Source organism: Schistocerca gregaria, chromosome 7 (assembly GCF_023897955.1).
Source record: "Schistocerca gregaria isolate iqSchGreg1 chromosome 7, iqSchGreg1.2, whole genome shotgun sequence".
Taxonomy (NCBI): Eukaryota; Metazoa; Arthropoda; class Insecta; order Orthoptera; family Acrididae; genus Schistocerca; species Schistocerca gregaria.
In genome coordinates this window covers 506,795,768-506,808,267 of record NC_064926.1, presented here as the reverse complement: position 1 = coordinate 506,808,267, position 12,500 = coordinate 506,795,768, and positions in this window count along the sequence as shown.

Sequence of the window (12,500 nt, the reverse complement as noted above, 5' to 3'; positions counted from 1 at the left end):
GCGGCAGGGACGGAGCCTCTCCGTCGTTTCTAGGCCCCCGGTTAACATACGTATGTTTCAGATATGTAGACGATACTTTTGTTGTGTTGCCTCATGGTAGTGGGTATTTAAACCGGTTTTTGGAACATCTGAATTGAATCCACCCGAATATTCAGTTCACTATGGAGGTGGAAAAGAATGAATACCTTCCCTTCCTTGATGTGTTGGTCAAAAGAAAGACTGATGGTACGTTGGGACATTCTGTTTATAGGAAGCCCACCCACACTGACTTGTATCTGCGAGCTGATAGTTGTCACCATCCAGCTCAGCGTGAAGGAGTACTTCGCACCTTGGTTCACAGGGCCCACGTTATCTCAGACCCTGAAAGTTTGGCAGCTGAGCTAGCACATCTCGAAGTCACCTTTCGTCAGAATGGTTATAGTGAGAGGCAGATCAAACGTGCGTTGCGCCATCAGCCTTCTGTGCAACGGGTGAGTGACGATAGCAACCAAGTGTTACCTAAGTCTGCGGCCTTTTTGCCCTACGCAGGAAGCATTTCCAACAGGATTGGCCGTATTTTGCGGAAATATGATGTGAAATGTGTTTTTTGACCACCTTATAAGATTGAGACCCTGTTGGCGTCCGTAAAAGATGATCTTGGTTTGCGTAAGGCTGGGGTCTATCGTATTCCTTGCAGCTGTGGCATGTCATACTCTCCTGGAAATTGAAATAAGAACACCGTGAATTCATTGTCCCAGGAAGGGAAAATTTATTGACACATTCCTGGGGTCAGATACATCACATGATCACACTGACAGAACCACAGACACATAGACACAGGCAACAGAGCATGCACAATGTCGGCACTAGTACAGTGTATATCCACCTTTCGCAGCAATGCAGGCTGCTATTCTCCCATGGAGACGATCGTAGAGATGCTGGATGTAGTCCTGTGGAACGGCTTGCCATGCCATTTCCACCTGGCGCCTCAGTTGGACCAGCGTTCGTGCTGGACGTGCAGACCGCGTGAGACGACGCTTCATCCAGTCACAAACATGCTCAATGGGGGACAGATCCGGAGATCTTGCTGGCCAGGGTAGTTGACTTACACCTTTTAGAGCACGTTGGGTGGCTCGGGATACATACGGACGTGCATTGTCCTGTTGGAACAGCAAGTTCCCTTGCCGGTCTAGGAATGGTAGAACAATGGGTTCGATGACGGTTTGGATGTACCGTGCATTATTCAGTGTCCCCTCGACGATCACCAGAGGTGTACGGCGAGTGTAGGAGATCGCTCCCCACACCATGATGCCGGGTGTTGGCCCTGTGTGCCTCGGTCGTATGCAGTCCGGACTGTGGCGCTCACCTGCACGGCGCCAAACACGCATACGACCATCATTGGCACCAAGGCAGAAGCGACTCTCATCGCTGAAGACGACACGTCTCCATTCGTCCCTCCATTCACGCCTGTCGCGACACCACTGGAAGCGGGCTGCACGATGTTGGGGCGTGAGCGGAAGACGGCCTAACGGTGTGCGGGACCGTAGCCCAGCTTCATGGAGACGGTTGCGAATGGTCCTCGCCGATACCCCAGGAGCAACAGTGTCCCTAATTTGCTGGTAAGTGGCGGTGCGGTCCCCTACGGCACTGCGTAGGATCCTACTATCTTGGCGTGCATCCGTGAGTCGCTGCGGTCCGGTCCCAGGTCGACGGGCACGTGCACCTTCCGCCGACCACTGGCGACAACATCGATGTACTGTGGAGATCTCACGCCCCACGTGTTGAGCGGTACGTCCACCCGGCCTCCCGCATGCCCACTATACGCCCTCGCTCGAAGTCCGTCAACTGCACGTACGGTTCACGTCCACGCTGTCGCGGCATGCTACCAGTGTTAAAGACTGCGATGGAGCTCCGTATGCCACGGCAAACTGGCTGACACTGACGGCGGCGGTGCACAAATTCTGCGCAGCTAGCGCCATTCGCCGGCCAACACCGCGGTTCCTGGTGTGTCCGCTGTGCCGTGCGTGTGATCATTGGTTGTACAGCCCTCTCGCAGTGTCCGGAGCAAGTATGGTGGGTCTGACACACCGGTGTCAATGTGTTCTTTTTTCCATTTCCAGGAGTGTATATGGGCATTCTGAATGTGGGTTTCAATATTTTAAAGATTCCAGCTTGGACGGCTGACTACAGAAGGCATGAGAGTAAAGGTTTAAGCCGAGGGCATGTGGCCCCGTATAGAAAACGTTTTTGGTGGTTTCCTTTGGAAATACTCCTGGTCAGGACAGACATGTGTATAATTGCGACCAAAGTATCTCGAATACGAAAAACGCAGAGGAGTGGTGTTACATCAGACACACTCTGACACGCACGGAAAAGGGTTACAAGCCACTTGGCGAGAAGCGCAGGTAACGCTGCGCCGAGAGTGGCTGGCCGTGCCGGTGTCGAGACCAGCATCTGCTGTCTTTCTTGAAGTAGAAGAGCGTCCTTCATAACCAGAGACTGAGGTAAAGTTTCCTTGACAGCGTACCTGCAAACATTTACTGTATACGCCTCAGCATCAAAAATTGGGTTACCTTATTTGTAAATGCTCACATGCTTACATCCTCACTTAATATCGATAATTTGAAGACTACGTACACTTAAGTTAGCAACAGAGACTTTATGTTAATGTAAAGCTTCATGGAAAGCAACTGATTATGGTATATGATGTTTTATATTAGTTTGAACTGTGACAGCACAGTTTTTTTTAAACTCTTATCATTAATGTTAGCTGGTTGGTTCAAGATCTGTATTACAAAACTGGAATGTAATTGACGTCACCAGGACTTAACAGCACAGGTGGAAAGAGACGATAGGGGCAGTGAATGGGAAGCAAGCCAACAGACGTTGTGGTGGAAAGCATTATAAGAGCTGTCGAGGCTCGGGAAAAGAATGAGGGGATTGGGCGTTTGGACTCGAAAGAATGAGAAGCTCTAGCTTCAAAGTTTAAACTGATTTCTGAACGATAAGTGGCCTCGTAGTAAAAGTCTTGCCACTTCTTTTGCGAGTCCAGTTCAGATCGTGAGTTAGAATTATTCCGCGAGTGAGACAGCAGAGGATGTAGTTGTAGGGAAGTGAGTTGATACACATTACACCCTTAACAGTTTGAGCATTTATTCGCGAACTGCGAGAAGAACTTTGAGTCGGCTCTTGTGTGTTTACCTACCAGCTAGTACAGCTGAAATAACTAGTACTACTGCAACAGAGATGTGCTATTGCGCATACATTATGGAAGATAAGAGTGATTCCTTGTGTCGCCTAGTTCATTTCGCAAAATCCTCTCCAGCTGTCTTCACTTACTTACATTTCAGTTGCCAGGTCTCCAAAGAATTTTAAAAATTCTTAATTTCTAAAAAAAGGTGGTTGTTTTGCAGTGCCGTGCGATCGGTCTCTAGACAACAACTGACTTAGTTTCTAGGATGGCTACACAAACCGTAGTCGGTCTTGGTTTCAACAATCAGCCATATATTCCAAATTCAGCCAGCCCCATCGTACTCATTTCCCCTCTGATAACATCAGGCCATCTCAGCCGTGGTTTTCGTCTGTTACCTCAGAAGTCTTCTTCCATCAGCTGCCTAGTGATCTGGCTTTCTCCACTCATTCCTTGGCCACATCACTTCACTCTCCTCTCTTTAATCACTGCCACAATGTCCAGAAATTTTTACATCCTACAATTCGTGGTTTTTCCTTCTTTCTCCAGTCGTCACTACCTTTCATTGGTCGCAAAGTCTGTCTTAGAACTGCGCTCTCAAATGTCAGAAGTCCTTTTTTTCTTTTCTTTGGCCGGGGGAGGAGTGGGGCCCGTGGTCCAGAATCTAGGTGTCTGCTCTGTGTAGGATGACGGGGCGTATTGCAGTCCCGTCTATCCTAATCCTCGTGGAATTCGATAGAAGCCAGGATTTGATCAGCTTCCTGACTACATGTGTTGGCCTGTTTCCTACCTTAATTCTTGCTATTATTTACTGGTCCACCTCACCCCTTTCACTGGGTACTGTCGTAATGACTGGGTATTGTGTGATGTCCTTAGGTTAGTTAGGTTTAAGTAGTTCTAAGTTCTAGGGGACTGATGACCATAGATGTTAAGTCCCATAGTGCTCAGAGCCATTTGAACTGGGTACTGCCCCAAGACATTTGAAATATTTTACCCATTAGTAAAGATCACCATTCACTTCGAAAGTCTCGTCATCATCCCTCCTGCTCACTTCGAGCTATTGTCTTATCCGCATTCTATTGCCTCTTCCATTAACATTCTCACCATCAGAACCAAATCTTGCACATTCTGTGGTATTAAAACTACATCTCTCTGTGAGCTTGTTTTTTTTTTTCGGTGCCCTTTATACTGGCGGATTAAACAGCAGGATGGAGGTAGTCTCCCTGATGCACTCCATTTCTCACCTTGAACTTCTCCGACATCTTTCCATTCATTTTCACCGTGTGTGGTGTCTCTTGGGTACGTTCCCGTCTTAGTTTTATCAGTTTTTTGATAACTTCTGCCCATATCGTACTGTTCGCCTATTCACACTATCACGCTTTCTGGAAGTACACAAAAAGGCCGTGAACATCTGCGAAATTCCCGGCTCTTTGATAATAGTTGCCGTACTATGCGCAGGATGTCTAATGACCATTCTCACTTTCTAAATCCTGCTTTCTGGAATCCAAGTGTCTCCTCCATATATGGTGTTATCCGCTTCAGCAGCGTCATGCTCAAGATCTTAGAAGTTGTACTTTTGTTAAGAAGGTGTTTCCTGTGTAGTCGCTGCAGCTCATTTTGGTCTCCTTTCTTAAGCATCGGGCAGTTGACGAGCTCCTTGTATTCTTTCTGAAAGACATAACCACCATTTGACTCTACAACAGGTTTTATTCCAGGATGCAGATTTCGGCCTTAGGCGATTATCAAGCGTTACAACTGCAACAGATTAAAGCACAATGCAAGTACAAGTATTACACAAAGTATCAGAAAAAAACATGGCACACAATTAAATCAATGTATGGGCCGCATTATTTCATTATTTCTCTCTTACTTACGTGTTATAAATCATTAGTCTTGAATAGAACCCAAGTCATAGTGAAAACATGTATCTTCGGTTATATAAACCTTTTTTCAAAAGTAAATGGGAGAACATTTGTGTAATGTGGTAATTTACTGGCAATTAGAATGGTTCGTTTGATCACAGGTTTTAAACTTCGCTACACTGTGTCCAGGAAGCCACTGACATAAGTGAAACGATCGTCAAAGATCATCATAAAGGCATCCCACTCTGCACCGTGCGATCTGTGGTGCGCCTTGAGAACAGGTAATGGGACTCTTTATTGCAAAAGCTGGTTATATTATCTTTGAAGTGGTCGGAGGTTGCCAGTGTTTACATATTATAGCGTGAAGAGCTAAATTCTCAGTGTGCGTATAAAAAGGCGACTTACAACATCGCAGTTAAAGATACATAATTACATACAAGATGTAATTAAAGAAACATCTTGGAAGATTGGAATATTTGACACATGGTGAATTATAAAATAAGCAGTTATACATTGTTATGAATTACATCCAAATTTAAACAATTGGTCAGTTATATATACAACTTCTGACAATGAGGTTCGGTGAATATTCATGTAACACTAACGTGGATGAACTATGAACTACAGTTACCTTATTGTCCTTCTAAACAGTCACCTCCAACAACTATGCACCGCTGAGATTTGCGATGCATGTCCTGGAAACTTTGGACAAAGCGTTCCTTTGGGATGGCGTTCAAAAGCCGCGTCACGTTTCGTTGGATGTCAGGAATCTCGACAAATCTCTTTCCCTTCAAAGCGAGTTTGAGTCGACGGAATAAGGAGAAGACTGGAGGATTGAGATCCGGCGAGTATGCTGGATGTTCCAGTAGCACCACCCCCTTTTTCGATTGGAACTGTTTGACGATAACGCGTCAAAATTTTAAAGTATCGTGCACCATTCTTGGTCGTTCCCTCAGGTAGAAATGCCTTGTGGATAGTGCCTCGACTATTGGAAAAGGTGACGAGCATCGTTTTGATTCGTGATTTTTCGGATTTGACCTTTTTCTGACGAGATGATGTCGGAGAACGTCATTCTATGCTTTTCCGTTTCGTTTCAGTGTCGTACCGGAGACACCAGGTTTCATCCTCAGTGACAATACGGTTCAAGAAATTGGGTGTCACATCCACCGTTTCGACAAAATCCTGTGAAGCCTCTGGACGTGCCTGTTTCTGATCGTCAGTCAGACGACAACACGTTTTCCTCTGCCCTAAATCGTGGGGAAGGATTTTTCACAATGATTCACGGTTGATATGCAGTTCATCCGCTATCAAGCGCATAGTTTATCGACAGTCGGTCGTCATTGATGTCTTCACTTTCTCAATGTTTTCTCAATGTCGCCGGTTGTCCACTATGGAGATTGTCAGAAATACTTTCCCGCCTCGTCGAAAACAGGCGAACCACTCGTACACACACTTTATGGATAGTGCTTGATCCGCATAAATACGCACAAGCATTGTATGCGTTTCTTTCGACGTCTTGCCAAGCTTAAAACAAAAGTTTAAATTGATCTGCTCGTTCATTGTCCTGTTCTCAGTTCAGAACACTAAATAAGCAGTTCGTCCATCAGGTCTAACATAGAACACACACGATGTTCATCTGAACTACGGTGGCGGCAGCCTGTCAACACGGGGCCCTACGCAGGTGCAGTGTCGTGAGTCGTCAGTGTTGCCCGAACGACCGGTCTGATTTCATTCACTGAACTTTCTTATCAGAAGTCGTAAAATAAATGGTCACAAACGACGGTGGAATTGAAAACTGTGTAATTAAAAGGATCGATGATTGTTATGAATGACCAAGTGTACAATCGTGCAAAATGGGGAACAAAGTGGTGGTACAGGTGGTGAAAGGTGCCAGTCCACAGTGAATCAGGAAATGGTGCACATTAGGATTAAAAAGGAGTAGATCAGAGGTATTGAATAGATAGGTGATGGTGGTTTATTGATGTGAGAGGGAAGGAAAAAGGTAGTCACATTAAGTAGATGAAGTGAAGAGGGTGGATAGCCAATGTTCTCAATGTTACAGCGTTGCCTATATATACACACCTATACTCCAATTTTATTTGAACAGGTGTGTAAAAGGAACGGTAAGCCTTTTATTGTATGAAAGTAAACAGCTGTAGTAAGAATATTAAATATTAAAAGCTTAAAATTTACAGGGACGTCAATTCATTATAAACACAGAATGTGGAGTACATAACACCAGTCCTTCCATTATTTTAAATTACATTAAAGTGTAAAGTTTCATGGTTAGGTACGTTCTGTCATTAAAGGAACTGTGAACATAAGACCAGATTTGGTTATTATGGAAGGGGAAAAACATCTGAAAGTAACTTGTTGGCTCGAGTGAGAGTGGTAGTCTGAATAAGTAGGTGAAGATTAAGAAAGGGGGGAGGGGAAGGAGAAAAACTAATGCTTACAATGTTCACAGTGTTCACAATTAGAAATTTCCCCATTCTGCCGAGAACATTCCTCTCTTCCAAATCAAACAGACCAGGTGGTAAACTCTGTTGTGGCACATTCTATCCCTCTTTCAGCATCCCTGCAAGTATTCCATCTATTCCTGGTGTCGGACAACCAAGTGAGGTAAAGTTAGAAACTGGGACACAGACAACAACTGATGCGTCAAAATCAAGTAAATTCGATGGTATATTTGTGTTCCCCTATCTAGAGACGTAACTTAGAAAAGGTTGTTGTTGTTGTGGTCTTCACTCCTGAGACTGGTTTGATGCAGCTCTCCATGCTACTCAATCCTGTGCAAGCCTCTTCATCTCCCAGTACCTACTGCAACCTACATCCTTCTGAATCTGCTTAGTGTATTCGTCTCTTGATCTCCCTCTACGATTTTTACCCTCCACGCTGCCCTCCAATACTAAATTGGTGATACCTTGATGCCTTAGAACATGTCCTGCCAACCAATCCCTTCTTATAGTCAAGTTACTCCACGAACTCCTCTTCTCCTCAATTCTATTCAATACCTCCTCATTAGTTATGTGATCTACCCACCTAATCTTCAGCATTCTTCTGTAGCACCAAATTTCGAAAGCTTCTTTTCTCTTCTTGTCTAAACTATTTATCGTCCGCGTTTCACTTCCATACATGGCTACACTCCATACAAATACTTTCAGAAACGACTTCCTGACACTTAAATCTATACTCGATGTTAAGAAATTCTCTTCTTCAGAAACGCTTTCCTTGCCATTGCCAGTCTACATTTTATATCCTCTCTGCTTAGACCATCATCAGTTACTTTGCTCCCCAAATAGCAAAACTCCTTTACTGCTTTACGTGTCTCATTTCCTAATCTAATTCCCGCAGCATCACCCGACTTAATTCGACTACATTCCATTATCCTGCTCTTCCAAGTCCTTCGCTGTCTCTGACAGAATTACAATGTCATCGGCGAATCTTAAAGTTTTTATTTCTTCTCCATGGATTTTAATAGCTACTCCGAACTTTTCTTTCGTTTCCTTTACTGCTTGCTCAATATACAGATTGAATAACATCGGGGAGAGGCTAAAACCCTGTCTCACTCCTTTCCCAACCACTGCTTCCCTTTCATGTCCCTCGACTCTTATAACTTCCTGTTGGTTTCTGTACAACTTGTAAATAGCCTTTCGGTATCTGTATTTTACCCATGCCGCATTCAGAATTTGAAAGAGAGTATTCCAGTGAACATTGTCAAAAGCTTTCTCTAAATCTACAAATGCTAGAAACGTAGGTTTGCCTTTCCTTGATCGTTCTTCTCAGCTAAGTCGTAGTGTCAGTATTGCCTCACGTGTTCCAACATTTCTACGGAATCCAAACTGACCTTCCCCGATGTCGGCTTCTACCAGTTTATCCATTCGTCTGTAAAGAAAAGGACCGTAGCTATATATCTCCGCTGTATTTCAGACTACAGCAGAGATTTATGCTATCACTATGATTGTTCATTTGCGAGAGATTTGTTGGTCTCCGGCTGTAGGTTATCCCAGTTTATGTACAAATCTATTCTCGGATGTGGTGTGGAGACCTTTTTATCATTCATATCTGTAACGAGAGCAAGTGAGAAATGTGTTCAGTTTGGGAGAGATGGTAATGTTGGCCGACAGCCGTCCGTCTCTGCCCGGAAGCTGAGGCAACAGCTGGCGACGGCCGGCGTACAGGGTGTGCGCCGTGCGCTGTCCCAGCGAGGACACTGAGTAATTGGGGGCCCGTTATGATGACTTGACGTTTCGTTGACGACGGCCGCTGTCCGGCAGGCCGGCCTATACGGCTCAGCTGGCTCGTCGGTCACCAGAGCCTGTCAGCTGGCAAAACGAAGCACCTGTCCTTAGTCAGCGGTCAGTTAAATTACACTACTTCAGCAAAAGTGCCCGGATACATATTTGTGGACATTTGCAGGTGTTTCAGAAGTGATGGTCAATAATCCACACATGGAAAGTACGGCCAAATGTAATTAAAAAGCTCCAATATACGTGGGTCTCCATATTAGTCATTGCCGAGATAACACATTAATTCGAGTTGAGAACCAACTGTAAACGCACCTGGATACTACGGTATTTACGTTGGTATCTCAAGGTTTGGGGTGCCTACATGTATGTTTACGCATGCGCAACTGTTTCCCTTTCTCCCTCCGTGCACTGTGCCATACCGGCCTCACAATCAGTTACGAACCTGAAGGAATCGTGGACAGAGGTTACGCCAATGACGAGTACTCTGACATGCACTTCATGTATGGCAAAGCGAATGGCAGTGCCACTGATGCTGCACAATTGTATGAAGCTACTCCTCTCCGCAGGCTGCCTGACAGGTACATTTAGCCGGTTACATCAACGCCTTAGAGGAAATGAGAGTTTCGCTCGCCATTTACGAGAAGGTCGACCCAGAACCGTTACAACAGATGTGAGGAAAGGATGTTACGCACTGAACACTAACGTCTGAACACTTCAACTAGGAGGATTACTGCTCAAAAGCGTGTCCTGAGTCACAGAATCGTGTGGCGGTTTTTACATCGCAAGTACTCTATCCTTATCATATCCAGCGAGTGCAAGCCCGCAATAATGCAGACTTCGCTCCTGGAGAGGATTTCTGGCAATGGCTGTAACAACAGTGTACTGTGAATGCCTTGTTTGTAGCCAGTATTCTGTTCACGGATGAGGCTGCATCTACACTTGACTGTATTTTTAACTACCATAACTGTTACATTTGGGTCGATGTCAGTCCTAATACAACACAGGTGTCACATTAGCAGCGTTACTTGTTGAGCGTCTGCGCAGGACTGCTCGGAGACCGCATAAATGGACCACATTTCCTGCCCCACAGACTAACCGAACTGCAGTACAAGCAGTTTCTGCACACTGTACTTCCAGACGTGCATAATGACATCCCACTGAACGGACGCGTTAACATGTGGTTGATGAATGACGGTACTCCAGCACATTTTCATTTCGGAGAGCGACAGGGTAATAGAGGAGCCATAACCTTCAAGATGTCCGGATTTAAATCCCATTGATTTCTGTCTCTGGGGTCACGTCAAAAGACTGGTCTACGCTACCAAGTTCAACTCTCTTGAGGAATTACGCTTGCGGATTTAAGCAGCCTTCCAGCATTAACTTAATTCCCCAGGACTGCCTGAGAGGATTCGCAGTTCATTTCAGACACGAGTTCACTGTTGCATGCAGGCGCATGGACAACATTTCGAACACTTGCTTCAGTGTTTAGAGATGCCGTGTGTTCCTAGAAACTGATAAACCGCGACAAAAAGTGTGTAGTTCCTCGATAGCTGTTGATTTGTTTCTTGAAGCTTTTTAGCTACTTTTGGCCATGTCTCAGTTATTGACCATCACTTCTGAAACACCCTGTTTATGGTCGCTGTCCAAGCTTCGCCTTTATTACTACTTGAACTCTGTTGAGGACATATTCAATGAGGTGCGTGAATGTCTGTGGCGGAATAGCAGTTCATTCTCCCTCAAGAGAATGTAGTGATATTGAGCGCTGCGATCTGGAGCGAAGTCGACGTTTTAACCCATTCCGAAAGTGTTCCATTGGGTTGAGGTCCGGACTCTGGGCATGCCCATCCACTTCAGAAATGTTACTGATTACAAATCATTGCCTCACAGATTTTGCTTTATAACAGGGTATATTGTCTTTCTAATGCAGTCATTGATTCCGAACTGTTCCACTATTGTGCGTAGTACACAAAGCTGCAATATTCTCCAGCATTCAGTGTTTTCTAAAATGCAGTAACGCTCTCCACGAAACACATCCTCACACCGTTGGCAGTGCACATTATGGCAGATGAAGTTTTCCAGGAATTCGCCAAATCAGTGCTTGTCCATCGGAATGTCACACGGCTTAGCGTTTAAGTGGGCTGTTTAGGTTTATATGTTGGTAACTGTGATATGTGCAGTCTGTGGCTGGTTGGCATTGCTGGAATATTCGCCAGTGTAGTTTTGGGCAGTTGGATATGAACAGCGCGTAGCGTTATGCAGTTGGAGGTGAGCCGCCAGCAGTGGTGGATGTTGAGAGAGAGAGAGATGCCAAAGTTTTGAGCGGACGATCTGGACGTGTGTCCGTCAGAAAAAGGAAATTTCTTTTAATTGGATGTCACAAAGTTATATATGAGACTTTTGAACACTATTGAGGTAAATACATTGTTTGTGCTCTTCCAAAATCTTTCACTTGCTAACTATGCTTATCAGTAGTTAGTGCCTTTAGTAGTTTGAATCTTTTATTTAGCTGGCAGTATTGGCGCTCGCTGTATTGCAGTAGTTCGAGTAACTAAGATTTTTGTGAGGTAAGTGATTCATGAAAGGTGTAGGTTATTGCCAGTCAGGGCCATTCTTTTGTAGGGATTTTTAAAAGTCAGATTTCTTTGCGCTAAAAATATTGTATGTCAGTTTAGTGATGATCAGAATAAGTAAAGAGAGAACTGTCTGACTACGTTCAGTTTTACTCAGCTGTCTTTGTACCAAATAACGTAGAAGTATACTAGCACAGTCATTCATAATTTTTCTAAGGGGGCGTTTCAGCATGGTTCATCACTCTGAATCACTGGTTTCGTCATGCATCTTCCACTGAATATTCGCTCTTTGCAGTACCTCAGTCACCGCTTAGTACTGACTACAGAAATGTGTGGCTCGTGAGGGGCTCGAAAATTGTACCCCATTTTCTTTGGTTCCATACGCGTAGTTACGGTAAAGGCCGGACTGCTGGTAACTATTTGAACTTCACGAGCAATCCCTTCTGCTGGTTAGATGCGATTTTCTAGAACTGCTCCCCGTTGTGCTCGACCGGTACACGTGGTCCGTGTGGTCATGGTTTGGCTGTGATTCTTCCCATTTCACAGTCACATCACCAACAGCAGACTGAACATCTCTCGATGGACCCACACGCCCCTGAAGGATTTGTAACTCAGTTGACGCCGAATGACTAGTCCATGTCAGAAGTCA